This window comes from Sciurus carolinensis (genome assembly GCF_902686445.1).
Source record: "Sciurus carolinensis chromosome 14 unlocalized genomic scaffold, mSciCar1.2 scaffold_114_arrow_ctg1, whole genome shotgun sequence".
NCBI classification, from domain to species: domain Eukaryota; kingdom Metazoa; phylum Chordata; class Mammalia; order Rodentia; family Sciuridae; genus Sciurus; species Sciurus carolinensis.
In genome coordinates this window covers 975,603-998,742 of record NW_025920106.1, presented here as the reverse complement: position 1 = coordinate 998,742, position 23,140 = coordinate 975,603, and the positions used below count along the sequence as shown (strand labels likewise).

The 23,140-nt window shown below is 30.8% G+C and overlaps 1 pseudogene; it reads right to left on the bottom strand.

Moving 5' to 3' along the window:
• Positions 1-6,254: 6,254 nt before the first annotated feature.
• Positions 6,255-23,140, bottom strand: part of LOC124973253 (cyclin-dependent kinase 17-like) — a 41,539-nt pseudogene continuing 24,653 nt past the window's right edge.

The following is a 23,140-nucleotide window of genomic DNA, read 5'->3' as shown; positions in this document are numbered from 1 at the left end:
CTACAGAAAATTCTCATCAAAATATTCCATGAGGAAGAGATGAAAAATAATGATGTAAATCAGTAAAGGGAGGAACTACCCTAAAATAATAGCCAAATAAAAGGGAACCCAAGTCTTGTCAAAAAAGAAAAATGAGTCAAATGACCGGGAATACAAATCATATCTTAATAATAACCCTGAATGTTAATGGCCTGAACTCATCAATCAAAAGACATAGGCTGGCAGATTGGATTATAAAGAAAGATCCAACCATATGCTGCCTGGAAGAGACTCATCTCATAGAAAAAGATATCCATAGACTAAAGGTGAAAGGATGGAAAAAAATATACCATGCACATGGACTGAGTAGAAAAGCTGGAGTATCCATCCTCATATCAGATAATGTTTACTTCAAGCCAAATTAGTCAGAAGGGATAAAGTAGGACATTACATACTGTTTAAGGGAAGCATATATCAGCAAGACATAATAATCATGAATATCTATGCCCCAAATTTTGGCTAATCCATGTACGTCAAACAAATCCTTCTCAATTCCAGAAATCAAATAGACCACAACCCATTAATACTAAGTTATTTTAAAACACATTTCTCATTCCTGGATTGATCTTCCAAACAAAAATTGAACAAAGAAACCATAGGACCCAATTTCACAATCCATAATTTAGACTTAAGGAACATATATAGAATATACCATCCAACATAGAGTGAACACATTTTATTCTCAGCAGCACATGGATCCTTCTCTAAAACACACCATATTTTATGCCACAAAGGTAATGTTAGCAAATACAAGAAGATAGAGATACTACCTTGTATTCTATCAGTTCATAATGGATTGAAATTAGAAATAAATGCTAGAATACAACCAGAAACTACTGCAAAACCTGGAGAATAAACAATGCACTATTGTATGATGAATGGATAACAGAAGACATCAGAATGAAAATTAAAAATTTCTTAGAGGTAAATGAGACCAAAGATACATCATATCAAAATCTCTGGGACACTATGAAAGAAGTACTTAGAGGAAAATTTATGTCATACAGCCCATTCAATAAAAGAAGAAAAAAACTCAACAAATAATTGACCTAACACTGCAGCTCAAAACTGTAGATAAAGAAGAACCGATCAACACCAAAAATACTAGAAGATAGGAAATACTTAAAATCACAGCTGAAATTAACAAAATTGAAACAATAGAAAAATAGACAATAGAATAAACAATAGAAAATAAACAATTAAAAAACAATAGAAAAAATTGACAAAATAAATAGTTGGTTCTTTGAAAAAATAAACAAAATTGAAAAATCCTTATCCACACTAACAAAGAGAAGGAGAGAGAAAACTCAAAATACTAAAATTTGGAATCAACAAGGAAATATCACAACAGACACAAGTGAAATACAATACATAATTAGAAGGTATTTTGAAAATCTATACTCCAACAAAGTACAAAATCTTGAAGACATCAACAGGTTTCTAGAGACATATGAATTACCTAAACTGAATGAGGAGGACATAGACAACTTAAATAGATCAATTTCAAGTAAGAGTAAGAAGAGTTCATTCCAGTACTTCTCAAAGTATTTCATGAAATAGAAGAGGAGGGAACCCTCCCAAACTCTTTCTATGAAGCCAATATCACAGTGATACCTAAATCAGAGACATATCCAGGAGAGAAAATTTCAGACCAATATCCTTAATGAACATTGATGCAAAAATTCTCAACAAAATTTTAGCAAATCGCACACAGAAATATATTAAAAAGATAGTGCCACATGATCAAGTGGGTCTTACACCAGGGATGAAAGGTTGGTTCAACATCTGGAAATTAATAAATGCAATTCACCATATTAACTGGCTTAAAGTCAAGAATTACATGGTTATTTCAATAGATGCAGAAAAAGCATTTGAAAAAATAGAGCATCCCTTCATGCTCAAAAGACTAGAAAAAATAGGGATAGTGGGAATATTACTTAACATTATAAAAGCTCTCTATGCTAAGCCCATGGCCAATATTATTCTAAATGGTGAAAAACTGAAAGCATTCTCCCTAAAAACTGGAACAAGGCAGGGATGCCCTCTTTCACCACTTCTATTTAACATTGTCCTTGAAACTCTAGCCAGAGCAATTAGATTGACCAAGGAAATAAAACAGATACCAATGGGAAAAGAAGAACTCAAATTATCCCTATTTGCTGATGACATGATTATATATTTAGAAGAACTGGAAAATTCCACCAGAAAACTTTTGGAACTCATGAATGAATTCAGTAAAGTAGCAGGATATAATATCAATACTCATAAATCTAATGCATTTTTATACATAAGTGAAGAATCCTCAGAAAGAGAAGTTAGGAAGACCACCTAATTCACAATAGCTTCAAAAAAATAAAATACTGGGGAATCAATCTAACAAAAGAGGTGAAAGGCCTCTACAATGAGAAGTACAGAACAATAAAGAAAGAAATTAAAGAAAACCTTAGAAGATGGAAAGATCTCCCATGTTCTTGGAGATGCAGAATTAATATTGTCAGAATGACCATACTACCAAAAGTGCTATACAGATTCAATGCAATTCCAATTAAAATCCCAATGATATACTTCACAGAAATAGAGCAAGCAATCATGAAATCTACGTGGAAGAATAAGAAACCCTGAATAGCTAAAGCTATTCTTAGCAGGAAGAGTGAAGCAGGGCGTATCACATTATCAAAACTTCAACTATTCTACAAAGCAATAGTAATAAAAATGGCACAGTATTGTTACCAAAGTAGAAAGGTAGATCAATGGTACAGAATAGAGCAAATGGACACAAACCCAAATAAATACAATTTTCCCATACTAGACAAAGGTGCTAAAAATATGCAATGGAGAAAAGATTGCCTCTTCAACAAATGGTGCTGGGAAAACTGGAAATTCATATGCAGCACAATGAAACTAAACCCCTCTCTCTCACCCTGCACAAAACTCAACTCAAAATGTATCAAGGACCTTGGAATCAGAACAGAAACCCTGCATCTTATAGAAGAAAAGTAGGTCCAAATCTTCAATATGTTGGCTTAGGATCAGACTTCCTTAACAGGAGTCCAATAGCACAAGAAAAAAAAAGCAAGAATCAATAACTGGGATAGATTCAAACTAAATAGCTTTCTCTCAGCAAAAGAAACTATTAGCAATGTGAAGAAAGAGCCTACAGAGTGGGAGAAAATCTTTGCTACTCATACTTCAGATAGAGCACTAATTTCCAGAAAAATAAAGAACTCAAAAACTCTACATGAAGAATACAAATAACCCAATCAACAAATGAGCTAAGAAAGTGAACAGACACTTCACAGAAGAAAATCTACAACCAATCAACAGATAAATGAAAAATGTTCAACATCTCTAGTGATAAGAGAAATGCAAATCAAAACTACCCTAAGATTCCATCGCATCCCAATTAGAATGGTGATTATCAAGAATAAAAGCAACAATGGGTGTTGGTGAGGATGTGGGGAAAAAGGTACATTCATACATTGCTGGTGGGTCTGCAAATTAGTGAAGCCACTCTTGAATGCAGTTTGGAGATTCCTTAGAAAACTTGGAATGGAACCACCATTTGACCCAGCTATCCCACTCCTTACTCCCAAAGGACTTAAAATCAACATACTATAGAGATACATCCACATCAATATTCATAGCTACTCTATTCACAATAGCCAGAATGTGGACCCAACCTAGATGCCCCGCAATTGATGAATGTATATAGAATCTGAAATATATATATATATATATATATATATATATATATATATATATATATATATAAAGGAATATTACTGAGCCATAAAGAATAATAAAATTATGACATTTGCAGGCAAATGGATGAAATTGGAGAATATCATGCTGAGATAAGCCAATCTCAAAAAACCAAAGGATGAATGAGCTGGCTGATAAGTGGTTGATGACATATAATGGGGGTTGGGAGAGGGGCAAGGATGGAGGAAGAAATGTCTGTATAGAGGAGAAAGAGGGGTGGGGGGAAGGGAAAAAAACAGAATGAGTCAAAAACTATTACCCTAGGTAAATGTATGATTACAGAAATGGTATGCCTCTAGTTCATGTACAAACAGAGAAACAAGATGTATCCCATTTGATGACAATAAAAATAAATTTAAAAAAACAAGGTTTTTGCAACTGAATTTTTTTCAAACTGAATACTGACACACCTAAAATGCACAGACAAAAGTCATTAGGTGAAGGTCAATATTATTAAAAACATACATGATCCAACTATAAATGATCACTTAAAAATTATATAGAGATCCAATGTAAATATACTGCATTTATAAGTCTATATGGCCCTGCTCAAAATTTTGTCTTTTTTTGTCCATTTTCAGGAGGAAACCAAAGGAAGTGATCCCTTTTCAGAACCCTTCCCCAAACTCTGCTTTAAAGCTTCGTGCAAGCAGGTGTTTCTCTGAAAAAATAAAAAAAAAAATTTAAAAACCCAAAAGAAGAAAAAACACATGGTATTTGTTCCAGAACTTACTGGGTTGGGAGACCTCATAAAATGCATTACCAGGTTCTTATTCTCTCTGTCCTTTATTGTTATTTCACAATGACATAAAAGTATCAGGTCCTCAAACTACCTTTAGATTTTTATTGAAGAACATGGAACAGATTGGTGCTACTACCTTAAACTGAAATTTGGTATTAATAATGCAATATAATTTTTTAAAAAAATGCACCTGTAATTTGTTTCTCATTTTCAACCTCTGTCAGAAGGTAGTCTTAAATTTAAAAATATCCTGTAAAGGCTGAGTAAAAGTCTAAAGGATTTCTTATTCAATTTGCTTGTTCCTGATTGCTATATAAATCTCCAAGAATATTCTCTAGTAAATGAGAATTGGAAATAAATGAAAGGTTTTCATAGCTAAGTTCTGAAATATTCTCCTAATCCCTTACTTACCTTACTCCATTTTAAAGTAAGACACTGGGCTAATTTATATAAATGTATGTCAGAAGTGAAATTTAAGAGTTACCTCCCACATGGAAAATGTATTATTTTAATGGCTTTGATAATACACTGACCCCTGTCTTAGGGATGGTAAAGTCAGAGTAACCCCCAGAAAGGAAGTCATCTTTATATATTAAGGTAAGGTTTTTCCACAAATGAATCAAAGCTATATTAGGCCTATAGATGCCATCACAGATAGTATGTTTCAAATTAAATGCAGTAAGTGTGATGACCCATACTTCAGTATTATTGGTTTCTTACAGTTTCTTAGAGTAGTGGCAATATATATATTTAAAAAATTACAGAATAAAAAATTATGACTGATTTGAAAAACCACAGTGGGGGCTCCTTCCTTTAAGAAATTTTGATTGACTTTTGAAAATGACCAATATTTCAGATTTAAAAAAAGAAACCATCTCTTTCTAAACCTCTAATCCATCTCATTCCCCATCACTAGAGAAATTAGCATAAATGGGGAATCTTTGGATTTTCTTACTTTATGGTAAAGCAGGTATTCTTGGGCACAGACTTTGAAATTATGTATGCTTCATGGCCTCTTCTGCTGAAATCCTTTCCTTAGATTTGAACTGTAAAAAAGCAAATTACTGCTTCATTAACTTTTACTCTCAGTTACTATAAAAGTCAAAAAAGGACAAATCAGTATTTAGAGCATTTTTAAAAAAATCTTGTTTGTTTAATATGAGGACTATTATCAAGTACTGATTTGGAGTATTCCAGATACACTTGAATTTGAATTGCTATTGAAATTATAAGTAATAATTATATCTCAGTTTCATAATTTCAGGATAAGTATGGACCTGAGGTAAAACTTTAGATTCCTCTATTTTCTGAAGTGATAAAAAAATAAAATATTCAACTTTTGTTTTTACTTTTCTTCACAAATCACCAAGGACTGGGGGCAATACAGTCAGTGTCCTTATGGCAGATGTTCTTAGTAACCTATCAATACCCACTGTCCCTTTTCCTTGTTAATTGACAGATGGATTATAAATCAGGACTGTTTCTAAGTTTATCCTAATTACAACATTCCTGCTTCCAATTTCTAGCCTCTCTTAAAATTAATGTGCTGGCCAATGAGATTTTGGAAGAAGCCTTTCAGGCATTTATATGAAAGCCTAGCTTTCAAAATATAAGAGAATAAATGTGGCTGGTACCACTCTTTTCCTCCCACTTCTTCATGAATTGGAGGAAATGTGAGTGGTATTTGGAACTGCAGCAACCTGAAAGGCAGTTAACTACAAGGAAAAAGAGAATATAAGAGATCAAAAATTTGGAGGACATGGCCTTGACACAGTTGATAAATGCCAACCACTGTTTTTGGTTACAATGAGAGATCCAGATCATTAAGAGAAACTATGTAATAAATATAACATATATTGTATTATGTATTGTATATTATATATATATATATATATATATATATATATATATATATATATATATATATGTTTAACTTAAGCATGTTCCTGGAATATTTTGGATACTCCCAAAAATAATCATTGTCATTCTACATATGAGAAAACTGAGGCTTAATGACATTCCAGAATTATAAAATAAGATGTGACTTACCTGTAGAAATTTTGTTAACAACACAATTCCTTCACAGTCTAGCATAGATATAGATATAACAACTAAAAATGTGGCAATTTTCATCTTAGCTGATAGAAAATTTTCAGCTAAAACTATTTTCTAAATGTTTTTGTTTGCTAAATTTAAGTTCCCTAAAAGAGATTCTCTGGTTGAGTTCAAATAGACTCAAAACTATTTCAGTCTAAAGAGGCTAAACTTGTCATTGCCTTAGGAATAGATCATAAATAGCATCAATTCAAATTTTCAATGTTCAAGAAAAATATTAAAGCTTTTGAATTTGACTCATCATTCTGTCTCAAAATCAAGTGACCTCCATAAAAAGAGAGCTTAATGACTACATCAATTTTCACAGCACTGAAATGAAGGCAAGTGCATAAAAGCATCATTTTCCTATCATATGGGTAAAAACACAGAAAAGTGTCCCCAAAATGTATTAGTGTGTTTCAAGATAAACACAGAGACAAGCCATTCAAAAATTTTTATAGCAATGGGTACTAGAAGGTAGTAAGTTCAATTTAAATGTGCATAACTTCATAAAACTTCACTAATCAAGACCACCAAGCCAATATTTAATAAAGAATGTAATTGTAGTTATGAAATTAACATAACTGGGAATAGTGGAAGTAGGAATTATTTTACTGGTATTATCTCTCATTGACAAATCAGAGGTTCTATCTTTCACTGCCTTTCACTGACAGAAGTACCATTATAAGTAGAGAAATATTCTCCCCTGAGTGTTCTAAGTAGGTCCTAGGGATCCTGCAAACCTAGACATTCTCCAGACTCTTCCAGTATTCAGCACTTTGCCATTCTGGCACATATCCAGAGGAACCTAGGCACTGACAAGATTGGAGCTAAGTTAATGGTCAATCTGCTTCACAGGCCTTCACCCTTCTACACTGAACAGTACCATAGGCAATTATATGTGTGTAAAAACATAAAATACAGAAAAATAGGAATTATACTACTTTGGAGAGACCAAAAAATGACAGCATACATGACTATTCTTCCTAAGAATGTCTAGCAGAGACTATCAGGTATTATACTAACAATAAGACTATCAGTACATACAATTATTTAAAAAATATTTCTGGTATCAGAAATGTTTTGCTATTATGTCCCTAGTTTGAGAAGAAATGAAAGTACAAGAAGTGTGTTATGTTGTAAGCAATGTAAAATTTTTAAATAAAATAGGCAATGTCCTTAATTTGATAGTTTGGTGACTCAAAATTTTTAAAGGAAAATAAAGTCAAGGGGTTATTCTATGTTACTACAAATTTAATTCATTCCACAAGTCAAAATATTCAGACCAATTTTACTGGGAGATTTAGACTGATATGGATGTAGCTGTGAGAAGAAACTTCAACTGAACTTCTGACATTCAGGACATTACATTTTGTTGTGGAACCACAGTTTATATTCTTCAAGTACAAATTATGTCCATAAAGTTGAACAAAATACATATGTGTCATCTAATGTAAGCATCAGAGTCAAAAGTTTACTTATAACACTTAGGTGTTTTGTGAGTAAATAGAGAACAATTCTGTAGAAAGCAAAACAAAAATGTATCATGATCTTTATGGTACCAAATAAGGCATTAATCAATGCTTTCTTTCTGGGAATAGGAGCTACCTAGATAAACTCTAGAATTCTAATACCTAGGTTCTACACTCATTTTATTTACAACTCAATGCTACTTCATACATACTTTACCAATTGTTCCTTACTTAATTATAAAATTAATATGAAAAAGGAAATGAGAAATTTAATTACATTAGGTTCCAAAATATTTAAGAGCTGTGTGTATTATTATTTGTATGGAAATTTTGTTGTGGAAATACTTTAAGAAATTAAAAAGAACCATATAATTTCTCCCATTTTCATTTTAAAAATATACTTGGGTATGTGTTTAATTAGAGGCTAAGGTTTAAATTTTGGAAAGTTGAAGTTCTTGAATTCATCATTTGAAGAAACACCTGACCAAGTTTCCTGAGATGGAGTTTCTGAATTAAAAAAAATAAATAAATATACATAGAAATTTATGCATATTAATATAAATTATCCTTATGCACATATATATAAGCATTACTTAGAAAGTGCTTTAGAGAACATTTTACACTTATTAGATATTTTATTTAAACTGAAATTAAAATGATGAAAATTATAAATACTTATGGGTTGAAAGGGGCAAGACAGGAAATAGGACCAACAAATAAGGAGATTGTTGTGGTAATTTGGGAGATGATTGTGGCATGAGCTAAGGCATAAGGTAATGGGAAACAAATAATTCAACACTTTCTAATGCATGAAGCAGAGACAATATGCAGATGCAGGGTGGTGTGTGTGTGTGTGTGTGTGTGTGTGTGTGTTTGTAAGAGAAGAAAAATAAGGAGGCTCAAGGTAGAGACACTATCACCTAGGAGTTGTGTGAATATACAGGAATTTAAGACAGTCCTTTCATTAAAATCTCACAATCTAGCAAATATTAAAAAAATTATGTAAAATCTAATTTTAAATATTAAAATGTTATACAGAAAGTAAAATGATATGATTGAAATGGAAAACTGTACAGTGGTTCCTCAAAAAGTTAAAAACAGAATTATTATGTGATCCAGCAATTCCACTTCCAGATCTAGACCCAGAAGTAGTGAAAGCACAATCTTGAACAGATAGTTGTATGCTCACATTCACAGTAGCATTGTTTACAGAAGTTAAAATACAGAAGCAACTCCAATCCCCTTTGATAGATGAATGGATAAACACTTGGCATGTACGTAAATGTCTGAAAAGAAAGTCCTCATGACACATTCTACAACATGGATAAACCCTGAAGACATTATACTAAGGAAAATAACTGAAATAAGTAAGTTACAAAAAATATTGTGTAATTCCATTCCTGTAAGTTATTCAGTAAATTTCAGAGACAAAAAGAATGGTAATTTTCAGGGACTGCAGAAAGCAGTGGAATAGGAAGTTGTCTAATGGGTACAGAGTTTCAGTTTTGCCAGAAAGATAAAAGTTCTGAAGACAGGGATAGGTGGACAATGATGCGAACTTATTTAAGGTCTGAAAACTATACATGAAACTTGTTAAAATAGAAAATTTTATGTTATATACATATTATTGGAATTTTATAAAGAGAAAAATATGTTACACAAAACAAGATTTTATAAAATTGCTCAAGACAATGAGAGAAGTATATGACTTAGTACATAAATACAGAAAATAAATGCAACCACCAGTTAGAGGAAGAAATTGCACCTCAACGCTAGTTTGTATTCAGGAGAGGATTTATGAAAAACTTTGTTTAGAAGTTTATGAGGCACAGACCCCAGTTAGAGCAGCAAAGCAGGCAATTGGGGTATTAATATGAGCACAAAAAGCAAAGATGGGAAAACCCAGTTTTTTCTGAAGTATAGTGAATAGGCCATTTAGCTAAAAGGGGATATTTGCATTGAGAAATAGTTTAAAATTGTTGGAAAAAGTATTCACAGACATTTTATGGAAATCTCTAAGTTCTGGATTAAGAAATGCACTTTATAGCTTAATGAGTGCACTGGCCACAGAGATATTTAAATTGGGGAATACCAAGATCAACGTGATGTTTGAGAAAGATGGTTACAGTATTTTGATTATTGTTTTTAGAACAACTTAAAACTGGTATATTTTGATGAATATTAAATAATGATAAAATAATTTTGCATTCAAATACTGTGTCAATACTTTTCTGAGGTTTTTTTTTACATGTTAATTAATTTGGCTTTAACATTATGTACAGAACATTAAAGTAGTTGTTGTTAAATTATTTCCATTTACTTAAATGTGGAATCTAAGGCACAGGCCAGTGATTTGGATAATGAAATTGATATTTAAACATAGATAATCTTGATACCATACCAGAACTCTTATTCACTGTTTATGCTGTGACTCCTTAAAATTACAACTCTTTTAAGGTCACTATTAGTATGCCCTGTGTTATCAGCTACATTATTTCAAATTTATAAATGTAGTAATTTTGTATCTGTATATATTTGCCACTTGTCAATCTGTGTTGAGTACTCTGCAGAACCAAGAAGCGCATCAGATAGATGATACCATAATGTGATAATATCACTTGAGTAGATCTTGTGGGAACTGACATGGATCTGGCTAGTCCTTAATAGGGAAAAGAAAACAAAAAATTAAATATACTTAAATCCATTAAAAATATAGAGATTTTCTTAGTTCCTATCCTCATTATGACTTCATTCACAGGGATACTGAGATGGCTACTCAATGGCATCTTGAAGTTTGAACAAAATTGATTTTATGAATTCTGCTGAGCACCTGTGGTCTTGGGCCAGCATATCATTATATAATTAAACTAAATACAATAATTCTGAGACCACAAATTTTACATACTTTTATGTGCTGAATGTACCTGGTATAAGGTGTAGATGTTTAGTTTATCTTAATCTAAGCTAAAAATGTTTTCCTTTTCTCCATAAGTCAAAGTGCCAAAATTATTTTCTAGCTAAAATTAAATTAATCTAAAATAGGTCAGTGACACTGAGATACACAATTTACTTGCCACAGTTATAAGCTCTTATCACCTCTAACCTAATTCTAACATTTACTTGCTATACTATTTTTTATTAAATATCCTGAAGTCATTAATCTATAATCCAGTTGAGTTTTACTGACAATTTCCTTGCAGAAATCCATTCAGAAAAGTTTCCATGGAACAGAAATTACAATGTATTCTGTACTCGTCTTGTTACATGGATAATTTTAGACTAAGAGAGACCTCATTGATTTTGAGTATTACTAATTGCTGTAAATAATACAAAACATTTACCATTCCTTTGTCAATTTAATATGGAATACACTAATTATCCAGAAATGAAGACTAGAGTTCTCAACTTTATCCATCATTTGCACTAGAGTTATTATTATCTCTAAGCCTCTAAATCCTGATCACATGAAGAAGGAGCAATTTTGAAATGTAGATTAAGAAAATAAATTTATTTTTGCCATATATTTTATTTCAAACAAGGGAATTTTTTAAGGCTAGATTACTATTACATATAACTTTATATGACACATAAATTTATATATCTGATTAAAATGTGAAAAATATCAAAAGCTTAAATCAATACTTTATTACATGGGATAAAAATTGCATAAGCAACACCAAAAAGTTAAATCATGGCTAATGGTAACTGGAATGATGCTGACACCATTTTATTTATTATCAATTTTGCTATTAATCTCTCAGCTTTGAGAAACAAGTATAATAAATTATTTTCTATAATATTTGATAATTAATATGATGGGAGGTAGCTTTCTGATTTATCTTTCAGATGCTAAGACTGAGTCATACGGAGGAAAGGAACAGAGCTATAAATTTTCTTATCCTACAGCTTTGCAAGTTTCCAGTGGTAGTTCCCCCAATACTTTACTCTCCTGCTCCTGAGAAGATCATGAACTAGCATGCTTGTCCAAATAGGTTTCTGGTCTACAACCAGAATTTTGGTATTGGTATGACATAAAGTAAATAATCTCTCAAACTCAACTGTCACATGATTCTACTCAAGTCAATTTTTATCCTTATTGAAAATAACTGTATTGTAATTTCTAAACTCTGTTTTCACTGGTCATGAAGAAAGGGTAGAATTTTCAGAAGTATCAAGAACAACTAACAGTATGAAGAATCAAACTGAATTGACTATCACTTACTTGTAGCCCCAAGTGTATTTATTATGCAATAAATAAATAAATAACAAAAGCAAGAAAGCTGATTATATTATCTCATGAAAAAATCAGAATGTTTTTTCTCTCTCTTTTGTTTGTTTCTTTTCTTCTTTTTTTATTACTTGAGATTTAACCCAGGGCCACTTTACAACTGAGCTATTATTTAGAGTCACGGTATTGCTAAATTGTTTAAGGGCTTTGCTAACTCTATGAGGCTGTTCTTGATTTTGCAATAATTCTCTCTGTCTCCCAAACCACTGAGTTTGCACGCATGCATCAATACACCTGGCAGTAATCAGAATTTCTTACTGACCTGTGAACAGATAAAATTTGCTTTGCTTCCTTTAAAGAAGTTAGAGGCAAAATTTAAAGCTCTCAGAGAATTCCCAGATAAAAGTGGATTTTTGATGGTCCTTGACATTTCTTTGCATTTCAAATACTTATGAATGTTTCTCTTTCACAGCCATTCATTTTGCAATTATGTCAAAGAATAGTAAATGCAGTTTGACAAAGAGAGAAGGAGGGATGGGAATGATTAAAAGGGAAATAATGACAAACTATTTTTAAAAGACTGTATAATCTATGCAAGCAAATGTAAGTATCATCTTTTTTTGTTTAAACATAGTTGGCCCACTCATTTCCTTTTGAAGGAAGGAAATAAAAATAAGAATTTATGCTTCAAACAAATAGCAAAATACTAAGTGGGTAGAAGTATGCAAATTGCCAAAGGCAAATTCACCTTTTAAAAAGTAAATTTGTATAATAACCTGAACTACTCATACTTATAAAATTTAGTAAAATTTTCTAAAAATGAATCTATTGAAATGATTTGTGAAAAATTATAAATGCAATTTTGGAAAACTACATGGGTTTTTTAAAACTAAATTCTACTAAAGTATTCTAAAGTAAATAAATTTCAAAGCTAATCTACAAAGTTTTTCCTTCTTCTAATAGAAACAATATGCTCAAAACAAAAAAAAACATGTAATTTTGTTTTACTCTGAAGCCCCTTAAAATAAGATTGCCTAAAATGTAAATAACTACCAATTAAATTTCTAAGCACAATCTAAATGCAGTCTTCATGGCAAGCATATAAAAAGACCCCCTTTCCGATGTGGATTTTAAATTCTTGGGTCTTGGAACTCATTTTAAGTTCTTAAAAATTATTAAGGACCCCAAGTATTTTTACTTGTATAGATTACTTCTGATGTTTGCCATAAAATATGAGAAAAATTAAAATATTTAGTTATGCATTAAAAACACCTCTCATGTTAACATGAATAACATTTTTAAGAAACATTTTCTTCCAAAAAGTTAATTATGAATGGTCTTTTTTAACATTTCAATAAATTTTAGAGTCTATTTTGATGGAAGACAGCTGTATTCTGTATTTGCTTTTGCTTTCTATCTATCGTGATATGTTGCTTTACTCCATATCACAACATATCATAATATATATAGCTATATGAAGAAAATCAGATCTCACTCATATGAAGTGGGAAAAGAGAAACATTTTAATAGTATTTTCTAATTACTGCAGATAATATTGTGATATATTATTATTAGATTAAGTTATTTCTTCAAGGTTATATGGTAACTTAAATTATATCCATAAACTATTCATACTTTTGTTAAAATATACTGGTCTATCTTGCACTTTAAATGAATCTTTTACCAGGCATTATTCTATAATATGAGGTGCTGATAACTGGAAAAATATTTATTCTTGAGTTATAGATTGAAATTTTTAATTTTTATTCAAAATTTATAAAAACCTCCATTTTTTAATATCACAACTGACCTCATCAGAAAAGTTTCTAAGTAGTGGGAACATATTAAGTTTAAAGCAGAAGATCAAAAAATTCAAAATATAATTTGTATTTTTTTAAACCTGAATTTTAGTATTGGCAAGAAATACCTGCAGCTGATTTCCTTGAAGTGATGAGATTAATTCATTAATTTCAAGAAAAATCAGCCAAATATATAAATCTGAATAACCACAGTTTGTCTGTTGGTCATTTTTGGTACAAAAAAAATGATGTTCCATGAATGAAAAAAGGGGCTAGTTCAGCTTGTAGCCAAATAATCACCCAAAAACTTTTCCTTGAGATAGCTGGAGTATTTCTGTGTGCAGTCCATGTTCTTTTATATAATTCCCATTTCATTATACATATACAACACAAAAGTACTACTCACTTACTCAAGGATAAAAATTTAATAAAATTAATGTATTTTACTGCTTGGAAAAATAATTTAAGTGTAGCTGATACTTTGTCTCTAACAATGTGCAATGGTGAAGAATACCATGATATAATTTGGTGGCACTGCCTGAACATATACTAAGAAAGAGCAGTTTTATCCTTATTGCTTCTGGATCAATAGTGCAAATATTAACACAGGGAAAAAAGAAAATAACATTTAGTGCACTTCTGAAAATATATTTTTACCTCAGGACACTCCCTGAAAGGGTATCAGAAACCTGGAGTCCATGGGCCACACCTGGGAACCCACGTCTTTCAGTATTTGTTACTAACAACCAACATAAACCATCCACAAAATTCTGTCAATTATTGTTCAGTGGTCTCAGAGAAAATTTCCAAACTCACATGAAAGTGATAACATATTGTGACAATGGTTTTTCTTTTATACCTAACCATCTGGAGGAATTTATAAATATTTAATCATTCTATACCAAAATCTGTTAGCTTTAAATCCTGTTTTTCATTAATGAGAAGGCTTTGTGGTTTCAAGTATCAATGCAACACCATTCTTCTGTGGCAATAAGTTAACCCATGTAGAATTTGGTATAGAAACAGCTACAAAAGGAAAAAGTAAAAATTAGTCTTACAGATATCAAGATAAACTTTGGTATTAGCATAAGCTATGGTAAGTAGAAAAGCAACTGGTTTAGAATAGTAAAAGAAAAAAAAAAGACATTGTAATATAAAGCTGCTCCCCCACTCCTTATGCTGCATTTATTTCCCTGCCTCCCAATTTCTTGTTTCTCTCCCCACCCTTTCCACTGCAGTCATTTCCCCACCTCCCAACTCTTTGTCAGTCTGTGAACATCATAGCTAGCTATTTGTTCATCAGTCAACTTGCAATTATCCTTCTCCATTATGGGTCCCCTGTTAGCCCGGCAGAATTCAACTGCTTAAGGATAGCTTCCCCGCCATCTTTTCTCATACTTTCTCTCTCCTACTCACTTTCTTTCTGTCTCCTCCTGGCTTTTTACACTCTCTCTTGCATGCATCCTTTCTTTTTTCCTTTCATTTTCTCTCTTACCCTGCAGGGAGACACTCTGTTTGCTTAATAAACCCTCTTATGTCAATTTCCATGTCCAGCATGGTTTTCATAGGTTTCTTACAGACATTATATTGTCTTAAGGACTATGCCTTTACCATTTTGAGTTGTTTTCTCAATTTTAGTTCATATTGTTCAATTGAAGCATCTATCATTTGTGTCAACAGTGTCATGAAAATAAGTATTATAAATATAACAATATTTTGTTTTTATAGCAATAGTTCATTTATTACAGAAAGCAGCTTAAACAGACATATCCTCTATACTACTAAAGTTTATAGTTTGGTTATAAAATTCCAGGTCATTAGCCAAACACAGGCACTTATTCCCTTAAAACACAATGTGATCTGGGTTAATACCTTTAAATATGGCATTGGACTTGGTGGCTTTATGTAAGTTCTCAGGTTTCAGAGAGAATAGGGCTGCATACCTTGGCAAATTACTGGTTATAAAAATAACTCAATCATCTTTTAACATCTACCTCCTGAACAGTTTAATTTTAGCAATTCCTACTCAGTTTCAAAATCAGCTGTGATTCAAAAAGGGGTAATGCACTCTAGTGCTCTGTAAAAAGCAATTTCTCTAAGGTTAATGGTAGAGATATTTGTGTATTGTGATGAAAAGGGAGATGTGGAACACATCTTGATTTTCTGGGGTTACCAAATATAACCTAAAGTACTGAAGATTCAAGAATTACCTTTGTTTTACTTGTAGATGAAAAGTGACACCTTAATACCAAAAATAAGCCAAGGCAGCTGGTGATGAATGACAGTTTTGCCTCTGGTGGTTTTTTGGAGGGTTGTAGTGAGGATTGAACTCAAGAGCACTCTATATCGGAGCTATGCCCCCAACTCTTTTGCATTTTAATTCTGAGACAGGGTCTCATTAAATTGCTCAGGCTGGCCTCAAGTTTGCCTACCTCAGTTTCCCAAGCAGCTGGTTTGTGGGTTTTCACCACCATGCCTGGCCTGAATAAATTGTAAGCTCTGAAGTCTTCAGACTTCACATATTTATTTCTTTTGAAAACTGTGAAGTTACTACTTTAATATACTTCTCTTGGGTTGCTTTGGATTTCAGTGGTGAACACAGTTACCTTTCTGTATATTCATGTTAAATTTTACATTTGGAAAACACTAAATGCGATTTTAACAAAAAATAAAATATTTTCCAACTATTTAAACCTGACTTAAAAGACTTCTCAAACTTCTGTCAAATTATGATAATTAAAGACTATTTACTTTCCAAATTAGTGCTAATATAAAAGCAGGAAGAACCAGAATTTTAAAAACTGAGATGTTCAAATAGCTTCACAACACCTTGCAAAGGAAAATATAAACTATAATGAAAACAATATTTATGAAATGTGTATGAAAATACTTTTAAATGCTTGTTCTAAAATTCTTAGCATTGTGCTAGTCATATGTTCAGACCTCTCTTTCAATAATAGAAACTGGCTTCCCTTTATATTTACCAAATTCACTATTATAAAATGTGAGTTTGAAGTTACTAATTTACCATCTACAGAATTATAAAGGTCTCAAACACACAAGATGGGACAGTCTATTTTCAAAATAGGTTTCTATAAACTGTTGAACTCTGTACAAATAAAATCTTTGAAAATGTAAAATATACCACTGAGAACAATGAAGTCCATAAGAATACAAGTATGTCAAGTATCTAATAACTTCAGGGTTTCTTCTGTATCTGGTTATTATAGCAAACTTCTTCAGCATTATTTGAATTCTTAGATGTACTTCAAAAACAATTATATTACTATTCCTTCTGACATTACAGATGGTTACTTCAAACAAATAAATCACAATACCTACATGTTTTTGGCCTTACTTATAACAGTTATTCATAATTCATAACCCTGAAAAGTCACTATTATTATACAATTTAATACAATTTTAAATATACCAGGACAGTTAACCATTTAAAGGTGGCCTTTTGCAAAATGTACCGATCATTTGGATTTTTTCAGAAAGTAAAATATACCTGCAGATTTATTCTACACTTTTTGGACAATCAGTTATAATGTGAAATAAAGTATCAAAAATATTTCAGAAGACTTATAAAATAAAGCAGTTTTACAAAAAGGTATGATCCCAGGAAAGCTATAGGATAATAAACAGAAGTTGAGTAAATAAACCACTCAGAAAATTCCAAAGATTAGTTACAAGGTTGATATATTTCACTGTGCAATCTAGCTCATTTTCATTACACTTTAACATTACACAATAAACATACCTTTACATTGTGCATATTCATGATGATCCCACAGTAATCTATGTACTGTTTTAGCTCTTTACCATGAAAAAGCACAGCATTTTACCACATGATACCACAGTTTTCAGAATGTATGGCTGATTAACTTAATAGTAATTAACTTTTTAAAGAAAATTGTTTCTCAAGAAAAGATACATAAAGCACCACCTAATCTATTTAAATACCAATAAATAAACAACAATGGACCTGGGGCTGTTAAAAATGTCAGACTTTCTATTACTAAAGAAAAATTAAATACTGAGTATTTTTTAAATGCTTACCAGATACTCAAGGACCAGAGTCAAAGGTTTATCTGGGTGAACAATGTCATGCAAGGTTACTATGTTTACATGCTTTAAATCCTTTAAAAGTGAAACTGTAAAACAGAAATGAAAGCCCATTGTTTAGTCTGTGGAGGTCCCAAATTTTATAAAAACTTGAAGTAAGTTTAGCATATAAACCAAGTGTTATAATAATCTCAAGTTAAAAACAGCAATTTGCCAAGGGGATGAGTGGTAGAAAAACTGAAGGTATCAACATTTACCATTTTTATGATTTTGAGTTTGACAGTATAGTACCTAAGGTCATCTCTAATGTTACAACTCACCATCTTCTGTTTTTTTTTTTTTCTTAATGTTAACTGTTTGAACCTCTAGGATTAATTTATATACAGTTCAAGATAGGCTTTCTTCTGCTATATTGCTAATCAGTTACCTCAAACATTATTTATCTATTTATTTATTTGTTTTGATACCAGGGGTTGAACCTGAGTCACATCCCTAGGTCCTCTGCTTTTTCTTTAGTTTTTATTTTGAGGCAGGGTCTAGCTAAGTTGCTTAGGTACTCACTAGGTTGCTGAGGCTGGCTTCAAACATACCATCCTGCCTCAGCATCCTGAACCACTGGGAATGAAGGCATTTACCACTGTGTATGAATCAAACCAACTTTGAATAATTCAATTTTTAAATAAAATGGTATTATGACATGTTTTTATATAGTTCATTTATTTCCTATACTTAATATATGCAGCTAATTTATAGTTACCATGCTTCCCATGTACCAATATGTAAAATTTCCCTATCAGATAATTATCTGTCAGTACTTTTAATGACTTCATAGTATTTTAATATACATTAAGAATATTAATTTCTTTCTACTGAATGTTAGTTTTAGAAATAATTTTTAATTGTCTAATTATATCTTCCAGTCACTTATTATTTCTCTCTGCTTTATTTTTTATAATTACTTTTATAGAATTTTGATTTTAAAACAGTCTAAATAAATATACTTTCTCTTAAGCTGTACTGGGTGTGCCTTCTTCGTGTTCCAAACAGATCTCTTTTAATACCATCAAATTCTCTGTCAGTTTACTTCTTCCTTTATAAACTGTTGCATATGTACCCTATAAAACATATTTTTGAAGAACAATGAAGAACAATAAAGAGTCCTAACTGAATTTCTAATTTCTAAGCATGCTGAATTCCATCTTGCAAAGAAAACTCCAGAATATCCAGTATTAGATTTTCTTATAGCAAAAATGACTTTCAGTTACATACACATAGCTTCCATGTTTTTATTAGACCAAACAGTGTCTTAAAGGTATAAAGCAAGAATTTAATTTACTTTTCTGTGCTTTATTTCAAATTAAGATTTGGATCAATAGTATTAAAATCAAAGGTGCTTTCCCTGTAATGGTATAAGAATACTGAATGACACTGAGCACATTAAATGAAAGAATAATTATACTGTTAAATCAAAAACATTGTTTTCAGGTTTCCAAACTTTTCAAAATCTTTATGCATTAGTTCTTTTAAAAAGAAAAGAAGCTTCCCTATCAACTGCCTGTTATTTTCCTTCCTGCTATTTATTATTTATTACTTCTATCTTTTTTATTTATTACTGTTTTTTATTATTTTTTACTTATTATTTTCTTGCATTTTATTACTGTGGAAGATGGAATATTTCAAAATTAGTAGCATTTCAGGTAGTGACAAGTTCAAGAAAAAGCCACATTTTAAGAATTAATTACCCTTCAATGAAATGTTTTTATTTCTAAAGTTATTTTTCAGAAAATTTAACTCAAGCAATTTCCCAAGACAGCATAGACAGAAGACTGCTAGGAGGCAAACAAACAAACAAACAAACCAACAAAAAAAAAACAGTTACCTGTTGTGATACCAAGAAAGCAAAATATTTTGTGTTTTAATAAAAGAGTTTCAGTCTTTAAAAAATACTCATTTTCTCTCAAACTGAGAGAATATTTTCAAGAATTGAAAGTTTCAATCCTCCTAATTTTGTTACCTTTTCAGAGCAAGATATAATTGTTTAGACAATCATGTTCACAATTTTGTATGGTTGACAAAACCATACACTTAGATGATGAATAAGAGAGTCTTACATTTAAAAAAAAAAGAATTTACTTACCTTTCCAAACTTTTCCAATTTTATATAGGTTTCCATTTTCCCAAGACCAATTTCTGACTGCCAGTAAAACTATGATAAATTCAGTATTCATTCTTAAAATTTTATCTCTTCCTCAACTTCTAAAACTCTACAATTCTACAGTGTTTAAGAATAGAAAGAGTTGGTTACAGTCAAATTGTTGAACATTGATCAAGTTTTTTTTTGATCAAGTTTTAAAATATACTTGATATTGGAATATTGAAAGGGTCAAAAGCATAAGTATTTATAATTGAAATAGTCAACCTACCCTACATATGGATTGGATAATGGTCTGCAGTGAATGCTTTGTTTTATTTCAAGGCCCCAAATTTTAAAATACCACAGACTTAGATTTTAAGTAGATTTTAAGATACTAAAGAATTTGTAAAAATTACTATTTGATTTTCCTTTTAACTAAATCATAAAATAATTTTCTGACTGATCTATAATTTTCTGACTGATCTTTGAATTCCTATGGAGACTTGAAACCAACAAGATGCTATTTGTTTTCAGGTTCTCCAATCAAAATACAGTTTAAAAGAAAACCAATTTACATTCTACTATAGATCAGGAAACTTGCAAAAACAAAACCAGTAATGTAAGTCTTATTCTTTCCTCCTTAAAAGCTTTAAAATTGAGTTCCCAAACCCTTCCTTTTAAACCTTAAACTCACTGCTTATTTTGCATTGAGTCAATAAATGGAGTATGTGGAATATATCAAAATGTGTCACAGAAACCCAATATATCCAATGTATATTTTAAAAGAAAAATTTAAAAAGTAAGCAACCTTAACACCGAAATTAAAAAAACAAAAACAAAAAAACAAAAAAACAGTACAAAGAGGTAGAAAATAGAAACTGAGGGAACAAAATAAAAAAAAATAGTAAACAGAAGAATAAGAATATTCTTAAAAGTGTTTTCTAGAATCCATTTGCAATAGTAGAAGATACAATAATAATCTAAAAATGATTTACTTCTTGCATAGATGATGCTAATGTCTTTAAATAAAAAGTTAAAGGATATAATGCAGAACTTCAGTTTTCATAGGTATATAAATCATATTAAATTCTTAAAATATTGCATTGTACTCTAATCCTAGAGAATCAAATATACATTTTTTCTGGAGTTGTAAAATAAAATAAAACTGATACTTGGTGATTAGACTCGGCATCACTTACCACTTTAGACAAAACAATAAACTTTCCAAACTTGAATGACCAAAAGTAGAAAAAGTCCTGCAAAGAAATTGTTTTTATCCTTTTGCTACAATGACATACACCAAGTTAAAATGATATAGAAAACTGCAGGTCCAACTAAGAAGTGCTTAATTCAATTTTTGATAAACTAAAACTCTGTTCATAGATAGTATATTACTATATGACTGAAGAAGTGCTTCTTTTTGGTTTTTTTGTTACCTTTTCTCTTCATATATATGTTTTTCATGAAAAACATTAAATTAGAGAAAGGAAGTTTTAGAATCATCATATACTACCTATCCAGGTACTGTCTTGTATGTAACTAATTATTTAATAAGTTCTTGTTTTCTTCTACCAATAACTGTGCAGAATAATGATGCAAAACTACAAGATACAACACTATCTATAAACAAATAAAGATGTTTTTACCTCAGTATGGATAATGAGACCAACAGTCCACACTTTGGTACATGACAGTCTGATTCCAATAATTTTTCACTGTATATAAAAAGTGATGTTTACAAGGTTAACAAAACTATGGTAAAATGACATTATTTTCTTGTACCTATCTGTGGAGTTCAGATGTTTAAATTCACAAATATGGAACTACTGCAAATTCAACTTGAATTTTAAGTTTTGGATCATCTTTTACTGAGAGAAAATAACACTACTTTGAAAACAAACATATGCCAGTATGAAAATAAAACAATTAATATCCATGAAAAAGTTATATAAAGTCATTGTCTATAATGAAGAGAGTACATGAGAAGACATGACTGTGATCTAGAAACATTTTCTTCTCAGTAGTAGGGAAATTTTCTTACTCATGTGTGTATGTTTAGTGAATATGAGAATGTCCTTAATATGAAGTACACATTGGTCTATTGTTGATCTTGACAAAAACAATAGAGTTTGCTTTAAAGATTATGCAAGTGAAAAAAATAGGTTATATAAGTGTACTGAATATAAATTAATAATTTTAAACATGAAATGTTACTATACAGTATAAGCAATGACTTGTAAAGTATACATGAAAAATTTAAGACTACAAGAACCACACTTCAGAGAATAAAATTTAATGACATTAGAATATGCTAAAAATCTGTTTTTCTTTTACAGAGTAACAGGTTGGTAATAATTAACTGTGTATTTCAGCTAGTGGAAGGGATTGTGAATGTTCCCAACACAAAGAAATAATGAATATTTAAGGTGATAGATATGCCAGTTACACTCTCTGTTCAGCACATATATATAAATGTATTGAAATGTTAGTAGACCCAATAAATATATAAAATTATCTGCCAATTAAAAATAAAATTATATATAAAGAAAAACAACTATCATACTGTAATTATGAAGTTAAATTTGAATAATCAGTCTCTAATATAAACAGCACTACTGAAATCCACCCATGCAGGAAAGTGGAGAATTCAAACAAAAGGTAGTTACATTAGTGAACTGTCAGATCCTAATGCAAAGAGTAAAGCATACTGCAATACCCATTTTAATAATTTCCAACCTTAAGGATTTAATGATCACACCTGAATAATAATTACTATAATTAATGAATTTTTAAATGGAATTT